Source organism: Bubalus kerabau, chromosome 1, assembly GCF_029407905.1.
Source record: "Bubalus kerabau isolate K-KA32 ecotype Philippines breed swamp buffalo chromosome 1, PCC_UOA_SB_1v2, whole genome shotgun sequence".
Lineage (NCBI taxonomy): Eukaryota > Metazoa > Chordata > Mammalia > Artiodactyla > Bovidae > Bubalus > Bubalus kerabau.
In genome coordinates this window covers 67166900-67181293 of record NC_073624.1, presented here as the reverse complement: position 1 = coordinate 67181293, position 14394 = coordinate 67166900, and the positions used below count along the sequence as shown (strand labels likewise).

Below are 14394 nucleotides of genomic sequence, written 5' to 3'. Positions count from 1 at the left end.
ACAACCCATATCTTTGCTTTACTTGGTTAATGCCTACTGATTTTTAAGATCTCACCACAAACATCGCTTCCTTAGGAAAGCTTTCTTGGATTTCCCTATTTGATTTTCTCACAGCTTGTATATTCATTTAGCTCCTATGAAAACAGTGGAAACACTGCACAAAACTAATTCAATTGTTTTTATTTCACTTCCTGATACATACACATTCTAGCAAACTTAGGTTAACTGATGAGTAGGAAGGACTGAAAGGAATAGGAACTCTAGGTTGTCTAGTCTTTCCTTTTATGTCATCATTCTCAGTATAAGCAACTGGCTAATGAAGGGAAGTAATACAAGTGAAAATAGGCAAGATAGACTTCTCTGGTGTCTGACATTTCTTAGAATGCTATTGCTAACTCCCATCACTCAAAGTGAGTTCTGGTTCAAATGCAAAGTGTGGCTTCGTGGGTAGGGTTGCCAGAGTTTGCAAATAAAATATGCAAGACATTTAAATCTGGATCACAGACAAATAACAAATCATTTTTCAGTATAAGTGTATCCCAGATATTGCATGGGACATACCGTATCTTAGGGCTGTTGGTGCTCCCTGCTTCCTCAGTCCTAGGTATAACCTTTTTTTTTAATTGTGATAAAATACATGTAACATAAAATTTACCATACCAACCATTTCTATGACTCAGTTGCATTAACTACATTCACGTTGTGCAACCATCACCACCGAACATCCACAGAATTATTTTTATCTTGCAAAACTGAAACTCTAAACCCCTTAAATACAAACTTCATTTTCCCCTCCCCAAAGTCCCTAGCAACCACCATTCTGCTCTGTGTCTCTATGAATTTAGCTACTCTAAGTGCTTCAGATGATTTAATCATAGAGGTTTGGGTTTTGTTTTTTTTTTTACAGTATTTTATAGACAGGCTATTTCAGTTAGCATAACGTCTTCAAGGTTCACCTATGTTCGCCTAGTGTATGTCAAGATTTCTTTCCTTTTTTTGTAAAAAAAGTTTAATCTTTTTTCAACTTCATTGATGTATAATTGACAAAAATTGTATATTTCACAGGTGTACAATGTGATGGTTTCATGTAAGTGTACATTGTGAAATGATCACCAAATCAAGCTAACTAGCATTCATTACCTCACATAATTACCTAGCCTTCTCCCCCTCTGGCAACCACCTGTTTGTTCTCTGTATCTATTGTTCTGTTTCTGTTTTGTTGTGTTTGTTCCTCTATTTTTTAGACTCCACATATTTGTGAAATCATACTATATTTGTCCTCCTCTGTCTTACTTACTATCTGTCTCACTTAGGATACTACCTTCTAGGTCCATCCAGGTTGCCAGCAAGATTTCATTCTTCTTTATGGTTAATATTCTATTACATATACCTACCATGTCTTCTTTATTCATCTATCAGTGGACACTTAGGTTGCTTCTACATCTTGGCCATTGCACACAATGCTGCAATGAACCTAGGGGTGCACACATCTTTTTGAAACAGTGCTTTTCTTCAAAAAAAAGAGCCTGAAGTGGAATTGCTTTACCACATGGTAGTTCTATTTTTAATTTTTTGAGGAAACTACATATTGCTTTCCATAGTGGCTATACCAATTTACTTTCCCACCAGCAGTATGCAAACAGTCCCTTTTCTCCACATCCTCACCAAGACTTGTTTTTTGCTGTCTTTGGGTGATAGATTCTGAGAAGTGTGAGGTGATATCTCATTGTGATTTTTATTTGCATTTCCCTGATAATTAGTGATGTTAAGCATCTTTTCATGTGTCTTTTGGCCATTAGTAAGGATGTTGGGGAAATGTCTATCCAAGACCTCAGCCCATTTTTCAATCAGGTTGTTTGTTTTTTTATGTTGAATTGTATGAGTTCTTGGCATATTTTAGATATTAACTCTTATTAGATATATCATTTGCAAATATCTTCTCCCATTAGTAAGCTACTTTTTCATTTTGTTGATAGTTTTCTTCATTTTGCAAAAGCTATTCACTGAGATATAGTCTCATTTTGTTTCCCTGAGGAAATAGATCCAGAAAATATTCCTAAGATAAGGTCAAAGAGCATACTGCCCACGTTTTCTTCTTAGAGTTTTATGATTTCAGCTCTTACCTTTAAGTCTAACCCATTTTGAGTTTATTACATTACTGGTGTAATAAAGTAGTACAGTTTGATTCTTTTGCATATAGCTGTCCAGTTTGGGGGTTTCCCTATTGTATAGCTTCACTGTATTGTACCTTTCCTTTATATCATTTATCAAAGTTTGTGAGTATATTTTAAATTGAAGTATTACATTATTCAGTCAAGCTTTCCTACAAGTCTATGAGCTCCATGAGGATAAGGGTGTTGTCTTCTTAGTTAGCCATCACCATGATCATCTAATATTGAGCTGAGCACCTAAGAGATGTTCAATAAATATATGTTGACTGAATGAATGCGTTATAACACCCAAGATTGCAATTGCATTCACATTCTATGCATAGCACAAGCTAGAGGCTATGGTGATGTAAAGGAACTAAATGTGACCCTACCCTCAAGAAGATTTGGAGATGAAAACAGACAGATAGTAACAGAGAAGGTGTGAGAAGCACATGAATAACAGAAGCAGCCAGAGAAGGGAGAGATTAATTCTCTAAAAAAGATGGAGGCAAAGTTAAGAAATATGGTCTGAATCCCCAACTTTCATCTAGGCTTTCTTCAATCTCCTAACAGATTTTACATCCTACTCAATACTTTAGCTTTCCAAAATGAAGATCTAATTCTTTAATCTATTGATTTATAGGCTGGACCAAAGTATATAAAGGTGAAATGGAAAAAAAATTATCACTTTAATTTTCAAACCTGATATAGTCTTTCTTCTCCATCCAAAGCTGCTTGGAATGCTATCAGAAGATCTCAATACCAAGACCTCTGCTCCAACCTTGCTGTGTGTGTTAGTCAGCTCAGGCTGCCATAACAAAATACTATTCACCAGGTGTTTAGACAACAGACATTTATTTTCCCACAGTTCTGGAGTCTAGAAGTTCAAGATCAGGTTGCCAGCATGGTCAGGCTCTGGTAAGAACTCTCTTCCTGGCCAGTAGATGGCCACTGTAGGGGAAATTCACTGTTTTTACCTCTATCCTCACGTTCTCAACACTTCAGATATCAGATACTTGGGGCTTTTTCCCTGACCAGTTTTCCAACCTCAGCTGAGTGTCCTACAACTCAATTCTGACACTAATTGGAGTTACCACTAACCCCAGAGGATGAAGATTCAGTCCTATAAGACTGCCTCCCTCCTCAGATGTCAGTTGCAACTAGTAGGTCCCCGGGTTACTACCCGCACCTCTGTCTGACTTGGCTATAAATCGTGTCTCCCGACCTCCATTTCAGGTTTGAGAATTTGCTAGAGTGACTCACAGAATTCCAAAAACAGTTTACTTACTACAGCCCATTTAGTATAAATGGTATTTTAAAGGATACAAATGACCTGTCAGATGAAGAAATACATAAGTGAACTCTGGAAGTATCTTTCCCTGTGAAGTTGGGGTGTGCCATGCTCCCAGCATGTGGGTTGTTCACCAGACTGGAAGCTCTATCAACACTGTACTTTGGGGGCTTTTATGGAGGTTTCATCACATGAGTGAGTGAAGTCGCTCAGTCGTATCCGACTCTTTGCAACCCCATGGACTGTGGCCCACCAGGCTCCTCAGTCCATGGAATTTTCCAGGCAAGAGTACTGGAGTGGGTTGCCATTTCCTTCTCCAAGGGATCTTCCCAACCCAGGGATCGAACCCAGGTCTCCTGCACTGCAGACAAATGCTTTACCATCTGAGCCACCAGGGAAGACTTTGGAGACTTATGGAGGTTTCATCACATAGGCTTGACTGATTATTAACTCAACTTCTAGTCCTTCTGCCCTCTATGGAGAATGGGGGATGGGGCTGAAAGTTCCAAGCTTCTAGTCATGGCTTTGTCTTTCTGGTGACCAGCCCTCACCCAGGAATCCATCAAAAGTGGCCTTATTAGAACAACAGATACTTCTATGACCTAGCTAGATTCCAAGGCATTTTAGGAGCTCGATGCCAGGAACCAGGGGCAGAGACAAGTAACTTTTCTATTATTTCACATCTGTTTTTTTCCCTGTGTCCTCACATGGTGGAGAGAGAAAGAGATCAGGAGTCTCTCCTTACAAGGACAGTAATCTTATTAAATATCAGGGACCCAGCCTATGACCTCATTTAACCTTAATTACATCTCTGTAGCCCCTATCCAAATATAATCACATTGGCAGTTAGGGCTTCAATATATGAATTGGAGGGTGGGGAACACAATTCAGTCCATGTTTCTGTGATCTTGATCAAATGCCAAACTACTCTGGTCTTCATCTTCAACCAGAGCCCACAAGCTTCTTGTTTTTGTGTATAAAGTTTTATTGGAATGCAGCCACGCCCAATCATTTACATGTTGTCTATGGCTGTGTTTGCACTTCAAAGGTGTAGTTGAATAATTGCAACAGTGATCTATCTAACAGCCTGCAAAGGCTAAAACACTGACTACCTGGCCGTATACAGAAAAAGTTTGCTGACCTTGTACTTTGGTGATCCCTCAGGACTCTTTCAGCTTCAACATTCTAGGATTCTATTCATGCCTTCGACCTGGAATTTCTTTTAGTTCAAGTCTTCAGGTTCTGTAAAAAACATTAGTGACCTAATGACTCTTTTAGTGAGTATTAAATGCTTATACCAATAGAGATGTTTTCTTTAATCTCACACTGTAGCTAACCTCTGCACTGTTATTAAGTGAGCTTAAGTAGACATGGAACAAAGTCCTTAGACATAGTAAATGCATTTTATATCTCCATAGCCAAATACATTCCCGCTAAATCATTGTTTTAGGGGCTCTGTTGAGTGCCTAATGTAGCGAGAAAAAACGGAAGTGTTCTGGCCTCATTGGTTTCCCCTCTCTGCTCTTGTATAGCCCCTCTAATCTGTACCAAACAATCTGACACAGAGATATGCACCATTTTGAACTGCTTTCCAGTTACATTATGTGCATTAGCCTTGTATCCCACACTAGACAGTCAGCAGCTTGGGATCAGGGATCATGCTTTCTGAATCAAAAAAGTACAGAATTATAGAATTAAAGAGCTAGAAAAGATATTAATAATCATAATCCAACCTTCTTGCTTCACACATGAATAAACTGAGGCCCAGACCAAACTAATAGCTTATCTTACTTCTCGTTAACTGCCATAGTACTTATCAAGTGCTTGATTCAGCATTTCTGTATGGCAAGGACTTGCAAAATGATTAGAGAAGGAAATTAGAAAAGGAAATTAAGAAGAAAGGAAATTTCCTGGGTCTTGACTTGAAAGACTTCTGGTGGTATGTTCTAGAAAGCAATCTTAACTCTACATTTTCATGTACCTCTAACACAACATTTTTTAACATGTAGTCTGTGGAACACCAACCCCAAGAGATACTTCAAGAAAATATGGTCTGATAGTTAAGTAAGCTTGGAAAAGGCCTCCTACTGTATACCTGCCTGGAGAACCATATGTATATCATTATAGCAAGGCTCTGAGAAGCTCTGAGGTAAATATACCTGATTTACACCAAGATGCACAAACACCTGGCAACAAAGCCACTTTTTTTTCACAGAATATCTATCATCTTCTCAGAAACACAGGGAAATATACAAGAAAGACAAAGTCAGACAAACGTGGAGTTTGGTTAAACCAGTGGATAACTGCCCACTATCTAAGAACAGGTGAACTCTTTAAAGTCAGGCCAGTACACTGAATAGATTTTTACTCCCACAACCTATATACAACTGAAACACTGATGTTCAGTTCAAAGAAGGCAATTATCTTCTTCTCAAAATGAGTGCAATATTATCTTTCCAATTAAAAGTAGAATCCACTCTATTGGCACCCTGCTAAAGAGTAAATTGAGTTGATGAAGACAGCTATCAGTAATAACCATGGGTGTCAAATGGTAAAAGTAACAAATTAAGGGAATATTTTTTGAGAGAAGAAAAGGTCTATTTAGGAACCACATGTAACTTGCTCTTCAGGCTTGGTCACAGTACTAGTAAGTTGGTGTTTAAAACACTCCCAGAGACTCCCACTGCTGGCCAAGACCAGATAGCAAGGACCAGATTTACCTTCCCAACTAAATCAAAAAGTGGACAAGTATATGAAATAATAGGTTTCAAGGCATAGGACATAGGCAACAAAGAACAATGATTCCTGAAACACAGAAAACAAATGAGGTGAACCATACAACTGATCTAGCTTACTGCCTTGAAAAAGCTCCATGACACAACACAGAGAGGGGATCATGACAGAGCCCAGTAGACAACCTGGGACAGAGAGAGAGCGCTAGGAGTACGGGAAGACCAAGACAGCTAGAATTCATAAGACAGAGTAGCAGAGAGAAGAGGTATGAGACATAACTCCAGATAGCTGAAGAAACCACCTGAAAAGATTAAAGGGAGCAATGCCCAGCTGTTCCCACCATCCAGATTGGAAAACCTCATGACTCATGGGGCACTGAATAGAATGACTTGCACAGAAGTGACTTGCACTGACAATAGGGAATAATTGTTTAGTTGCCAAGTCATGTCTGACTCTTTTGCAACCCCATGGACTGTAGCCAGAGGGAATAATTAACCCAAGACTAAATGCTGCCCTGCTCCTCAAAATAACCTTAAAAGCAAGACCCCAAAAGAACAAATGTTTTCAAGTAAGTTAATTGTTCCCATGAACAAGGCTCAAGAATATTAATAGTTATACAAAAATATCCAGTGTATAACAATGTAAAATTCAATGTCTTCTATTCAAACAGAAAATTACCAGATATGCAAAGAACCAGAAAAATACAACCAAAAATGAGGACAAAAAGCAAATTAAAATCGACACAGATGTTAGCACTACAGATAAGACATTAAAACAGTTATTACAACTGTGTTTCATGTGTTTAAAATGTTAACTAGATTTGGCAAAACCAATACAATATTGTAAAGTTTAAAAATGAAATAAAATTTAAAAAAATAATAATAAATAAAATCGGACATAATTATCTTAAAAAAATAAAAATAAAAAATAAATAAAATGTTAACTAGAGACATGGCAGCAGCAGCAGAGACATGGTAATACAAAAAGACTCAAATTGAATTTCTATATATGCATATGACAATGTCCAAAATAAAAAAATCATTTGTGAAAACAATTGGAGTCATTTTTCTAAATTCAAATCTCTACAAAATCAACTGCTTTCTTAATTAAGAAAGCAATTGCTGGCAATTTTCAATTTACCAATGAGTTTACAAATTCCAGAAGTTTTACTTGGTCAGTCCTAGTGTGGAATTAAGAACTTATTGCCCATGTAAACAATGCTCTTATTTATTGATTCATTCAGCAAACTTCTAGAAGATCGCCTATAAATTGAATCCTTTGAGGATTCAGAGTGTGCAGGACATTGTTCCTGTATACAAAGAGTATTTTAGTAGAGAAGATACAGACATGCAAAAAAACAAAATAAAATAAAAAATATATATGTTAAGTACTAAGAATGTCATTTAGATCAGTGTTCCTTAAAATTTGGTCTATGAGCTAGTGAGCACCCCAATTCCCTAGGACTTGCTTAAAATGTAGATCCTTTAGTCTTTCTCCAACTCTCCTGACCCCAGATCTCTGGAAGTTATTTGTATAAACCCCAAAGTTTCAGGGTAATGACATATGTGATACAAGCAATATACGGTAGAAAAAAAATTTTTTTTTTCATCTCTTTCAGCTGCTATGGTCAGGGAAATGTTTAGAAATTCAGAAATTGATTAAAAGAATTTCATTTCATGGAAACTGAAACTCAAAGCATTTTATGCAAGGATTCTGATTTCTGAATAACAGAGTGCATGCATGTGTGCTCAATCATATCTCTTTTTTTTTTAAGATATCATCTATATTTTTTATTTTTATTTTTTTAAATTTTATTTTATTTTTAAACTTTACAATATTGTATTGGTTTTGCCAAATATCAAAATGAATCCACCACAGGTATACATGTGCTCCCCATCCTGAACCCTCCTCCCTCCTCCCTCCCCATACCATCCCTCTGGGTTGTCCCAGTGCACCAGCCCCAAGCATCCAGTATCGTGCATCGAACCTGGACTGGCCACTCGTTCCATATATGATATTATACGTATTTCAATGCCATTCTCCCAAATCATCCCACCCTCTCCCTCTCCCAACCCCATGGACTGTAGCCCACCAGGTTCCTCTGTTCATGAGATTTCCCAGCCAAGAATACTGGAGTGGGCTGCAAGGATCTTCCTGACAGGGATCAGGGATCAAACCCGCATCTCCTGCATTGGCAGGTGGATTCTTTATCACTGAGCTACCTGGGAAACCTGACTGACAGAGTAAGGAACTCTAAAAATCCACTTCTCCCATAAAAAAGCAATGAGAATACTAGCAAAAATTGTCAAAATTATCTTTTTCAGAACTCTAGAAATTAGCCAAAGTTTTTGACAATCCAAGGTGTGTTTATTCAAAACAGTAGCTGAATCTCCATAAAAAAACAGGGAGTTTTGTTGAACTAGCCCTATTCCTATTCATCTCTCCCTAGCTCTGCAATGATCTTCAAAACCAATAGCCTTGCAATCACAATACTCATGAACACCAGCAACATATAAACCATTAGAAAGGGAAGAATGAATTTGGGGCTGTTCAAAAGCCCCATTCCACTATTTGACCTACCTGGCACATCCCTAAAAACCCCCACTTTCAGGGTTCATCTTTATTCCCCCTGATTCAGAGCTCATTCATCAAAAACAGACTTTTCCCCTTGAGTCATTGTTCAGAAATAATCAGCAGCAATTGCTTAATAATAACTCGCTGAGGCAGCAATAACAGCTGGGACAAATGAGATGCTAACCAAAAACTTAAGAGGAAAAGCTGGAGAATGGGATGTCCAGAGGGAACTGTGAAGGGTTGTGGCTTATTTTTGGATATTTAGAAGGTCTTTTGCAGGACTGGGTATAATTCTCACCTCTGGCTGACCATGAAGCTCTGGACAAGCAGGAAATAAAGACTAAGGTAGTGTTGTAAACTGTCTGCCACGGCATTAAAAACATTTCCTGACACACACAAACACACACACACACATACACACACACCCCCTTGCTGAGGCTTCAAGATTTATTAGTGCAAAGCATTTAAGGAAATCTCTGTCTTATCATTAACTGACCACTAAGCTAACTGAGCAGAGACTGCAGTGACCACACACAACAAAGAATACAGACTTTACAGAATTAGTTCAGGAAAGTCACTAAACCAGAAAACAAAGAAAGAAACAACAACAGCAACAAAGCCACAGCAGCAGCAACAACCAAAACAAACAGCAATAACCAATCCAGGATGGGTAGGGAGTGGAATCTGACTTCCAGAATTCCTGTATTACATTATTTTAAATGTTCCCATTTTAACAAAAAATTATGAGACATGCAAAGAAACAGGTGAATAAGGCCCATATAGGATGTGAGGGGCAATAAATATCAACTGTTCCTAAATTAGCTGTGTATCAAAATCACTAGACAAAGACTTTAACTTAGATAAAGATGTTAAAAGAACTAAAGAAACTTTTGTCTACAGAACTAAAGAAGAGTAGAAGAACAATGTCTCGCCAAAGAGAGAATATCAATAAAAAGACAGCAATTGCTAAAAAGAAAAAAAATTATTGAGCTGAAAAATACAATAACTGAAATGAAAAATTTAGTAGAACACTTAGCATATTTGAGTATACAGAGGAAAGAATCCATGACCCTGACAATACAACAATTGAAGTTATCCAGTCTGACAATACTACAAAGCTACAGTAATCAAAACATCACATTGGCACAAAAATAGATACAGGGATCAATGGAAGAGAGTAGAGAGGCCAGAAATAAACCCACACACCTACAGTCTATCAACTTTCAACAAAAGACACAAAAATATATAATGAGAAAAAAAGTCTCTTCAGCAAGGGGTGTTGGGAAAGTTGGACAATATCATGTAAAGCAGTAAAGTTAAAACACATCCTCTTACCATACACAAAAATTAAGTCAAAATGACTTAAGTATTTAAACAAAAGACATGATATCATAAAATTCCTAGAAAAGAACATACGAAAAACACTCTCTGACGTAAATCATACCAGTGTTTTCTTAAGTCAATCTCTCAGGGCAATAGAAATAAAAACAAAAATATATAAATGGGACCTAATCAAACTTACAAGCTTTTGCACAGCAAAAGAAACCATAAACAAAATGAAAAGACAGCCTACAGAATGGGAGAAAGTATTTGCAAACTATATAACCAATAAGGACTTAATTTTCAAAATATACAAACAGCTCATATAACTCAAAACAATACGCAAGCTACTTGAAAAATGGGCAGAAGACCTAAATAGATATTTCTCCTAATGGAGAAATACAGACACCCAATGCTGCTAAGTCACTTCAGTCGTGTCCAACTCTGTGCGACCCCATAGACGGCAGCCCACCAGGCTCCCCCGTCTCTGGGATTCTCCAGGCAAGAACACTGGAGTGGGTTGCCATTTCCTTCTCCAGACAGCCGATAGGCACGTGAAAAATGTTCAACATTGCTAATTATCAGAGAAACGCAAATCAGAACTATAACAAGGTACCACCTCACACGAATCAGAATGACCATCATTTAAAATTCAATAAATAATAAATGCTAGAGAGGGTATGGAGAAAAGGGACCCCTCCTACACAGTTGGTGAAAATGCAAGTTGATGCAGTCACTATGGAAAACAGAATGGATGTTCCTCAGAAAATTGAAAATAGAATTATACTATGATCCAGCAATCCCATTCTTGGGCATATATCCAGACAAAACTCTAATTCAAAAAGATACATGCATCTCTGTCTTCACAGCAGCACTCTTCACAATAGCCCAGACATGGAAACAACCTAAATGTCTATTGACAAATGAATGGATAAAGAAGATATGGAGAGAAAAGGTAAGCTAAGAATATTTGTAAAAAAAATAACAGCCAATTATAAAGGAAAAAATAAACATTAATCACATCCAAGAAACTCAACAAACTTCAAATGAGATAAACTCAAAGATACTCTCACCCGCACACATCATAATCAAACTACTGAAAGCCAAAGTATTCTGTACAGGAGACAGTAAAGGACCTGGATTAGATATGCATAGAGTTCCGGAATAACAGGAGAAAGCACAGTTTAAAAAGTTCATTTGGGATTAGGCTACCAAAATAGTACTGGCTTGAAGCGATAAAGGCCTGAACCAAAACAGCAGCATTGAAAAATGGAAAGGAAGGAATAAAATAGAACATTATAAAAGCCAAATCAGTAAACCTAGACACTGATGTCATTGGCAGTGTGTATGGAGAGCACTCAGAAATGACCCAAGCTTTCAAGTCTCAGTTGCTGCAAGATGGCAAAGGTAAAGACATCAGGAATAGTTGGTTAGAAAAGGAAAGATAAAAATATGAAGAGTGTGATTTAGGATATGTGGAATCTGAAGCCCTGAACAGACACAGAAACCACTAGTAAGGGGTTGAAAATGTGGAACTGAGAGAGACGGGAAGGGCTGCAGTCCTGGTTTGTTCCTACTGCCCTGATATCACATCCAGTTAAGCATCTGTGCCAGGCAACAGTGTCCCAATTTGGGCAATAAATTATATGACCACACTATCTCTGAGGGAGAAAGTAAAAAGATGAGCTTAAAAGCTCACAGCACAGAACACTGGGAAATGCCCACAGATAGGTGAGAAGAGAAGGAATAAAAATGAGCCATGAAAACAGAATCAGAGAAATAGGAAAGTATCTTCAGAGAAGAGAACAAGGTGTATGACTGGGGGAAGATGGTCGGCTTTGATGTGATTTTCAGAAACCCCAGGAGAGCAGATTCCATCAAGTGGATTATGAAACATCCAAATTTTTTTTAATTTTGTCATTCAAAAAAGTAACAAGTTAGAGGATGGTTTGTTTTTTAATGCTAAGTATATTTGCTGGCTGAGGGGAAGGAACTAGCAGAGATGAAGTGATAGAAGTAAACACCAAGATAATGAAAAGAGTGAGGTCTCAAAGGAGATGAGCACAGCAGGAAAGGAGATGGCAAAGACAGGAATTAAAACGTCATATGAAAGTGAAAGTCACTCAGTCATGTCCGACTCTTTGGGACCCCAGGGACCCATGGAATTCTCTAGGCCAGAATACTGGGGTGGGTAGACTTTCCCTTCTTCAGGGGATCTTCCCAACCCAGGGATCGAACCCAGGTCTCCCACATTGCAGGTGGATTATTTACCAGCTGAGCCATAAGGGAAACCCAAGAATACTGGATTGGGCAGCCTATCCCTTCTCCATCTTCCCGACCTAGGAATCAAACCAATGTTTTCTACATTGCAGGCAGATTCTTTACCAACTGAGCTATCAGAGAAGCCCAAAACATCATGTAAGTGGAGCTTTTCTTAAAAATAAATGAAGGCATAAAATGTTTGAAGCAATGAGAGGTTGTGGTAACAGAAGAAAGGAACAGAAAATGAAGGCATTATCATTCCTTGCAGTCAGGAATGGCCCTTATTTATTGAGTGTAAATGCGCCTGACCACTTGGATTCAAATTCAGCTCTGCCAATTCTGTTATTTCAAACAAGTTGTCTGACACTCTGTGCTTCCATTCCCTCATCTATAATAAGAATAATCATATCATCGTTGTAAGGTTGAGTGTACACAAGCAAAAGTGATTAGAATGGTAACACTGAGTGCTTAGTAAGCACTCAATTGTTATTATTTGCCTAGTATTATCTGAAGCTCCCTAAATATCCCACAAATAAATGAAATCAGAGTCGACATAATCTGCTGGAAGCTAGGATTTGGGAATGGTGTTGAAAAATAAAGATCAAGAAGATGAGAATGCTAGAATTCTACAGAAGGCAAAATTAAAATAACTAACATATCAAGATCCTGGTTAAGGGAGAGACTCCTAAAACCAAAGAAAGTTGATGGTGACTGGTATGTGATAAGGATGAAGGGAAGTCTGAGTAGGTGTCAGGGAACGTAAGGGGAAGAACCCAGCAAGCTACATGATGAACTCTCCAATATTCCCACATAATGAAATGCCCTAGTTATCCCCACAAGGTCTGGGAGATCATATTAAGACAACATATTACAAAAAAGCACTTGCCAATTATGCACACACATGGAAACCAGAGGAATATGCCAAAAACTTCTTTGCTTTCTCATAAAGTCATCTTTCAGTTAATTTACTCCACCTCAGATAAACCACCTGAAGTTTCACATTCTCTTTCTGGATTTCTTCCCTGTTCCATCTCTCCCTGCCTCACCTCAACTCACTGGTCCTTTTCTATCCCCTTCCTCTACTTCCAAGTCCCAGCTCCACCCAAGAGAGGTAATATTCCTGTGTAAAGAGACTCCAGGACCTTCAAATCTTTCTCAATTAACATTGACAATATCTTGTCTGACTTGAAAAAACTTGTCTGACTCTTTTTGACCCCATGGACTAAAGCCCACCAGGTTCCTCTGTCCATGGGATTCTCCAGGAAAGAATACTGGAGTGGGTTGCCATTTCCTCTTCCAGGGGATCTTCTCGACCCCGGGGTGGAACTCATGTCTCCTGCAGCTCCTGCATTGGCAGGTGGATTCTTTACCACTGAGCCACCTGGGAAGCCCAGAGCAAACTTACTACTATGTTAACAAAATCTCTATCTCTTTATTTCAATTTAGAAAACGCATATCTAAGATGAGAAAAGAAACAAAAGGTGGCAGGGGCAAATAAAATCCTGTCCTGTCAGGTAATCATTTTAAATACAAAGTTTGTCCCAGCCTCCAGAACAGTGTCTAAACATGATCATCCCCTAATGAATTTTGGATGGATGAATAAATGAATAAATACAAACTTCAAAGTAAAACATGACTGCCTTGAACAGTAATGACTGTTGGCATCTATGATAGTCTTTCCTGAACTTTTTGTTTGCTAACTCACTGTTAGACCTGATTGCACTGAGTCCCAATGTTTCTCGCTTCCCTGTATCCACACCCTTGGCTAGTTGTCTTCTCACTTTGACCCTGGGCATGGCCATTTGATTTGCTTTGGAGAATGAGAGAAAGCAGTCAATTGGACTGAGCAGAAGCTTAAAAAGATACTTGTATATTATCATGAACATGAGAACAAGCCTGAGCTAACCTAGTGGAGGAATGTAACAAACACAGGAAAGACAGATGACCTGTCCCTATCAAGTTCATCCTAGGCCCACCAGCCACCGGCCTACCCACCAGCTGATCACACCATTGAGATCAGTGGAACCACCAAATTCATGAAATATAATAGTTTTTGTTTGAAAC

At 38.3% G+C, this 14394-nt stretch overlaps 1 long non-coding RNA gene across 1 annotated transcript in view; it reads right to left on the bottom strand.

Annotated features, from left to right (window-relative positions):
- LOC129641635 (uncharacterized) overlaps positions 1 to 14394 on the bottom strand; it is a 45727-nt gene that overhangs the window by 29514 nt on the left and 1819 nt on the right. The window contains exon 2 of the long non-coding RNA XR_008709369.1: positions 4583 to 4683. This is a non-coding gene — a long non-coding RNA (uncharacterized LOC129641635). The remainder of the gene's footprint in view (positions 1 to 4582; positions 4684 to 14394) is intronic.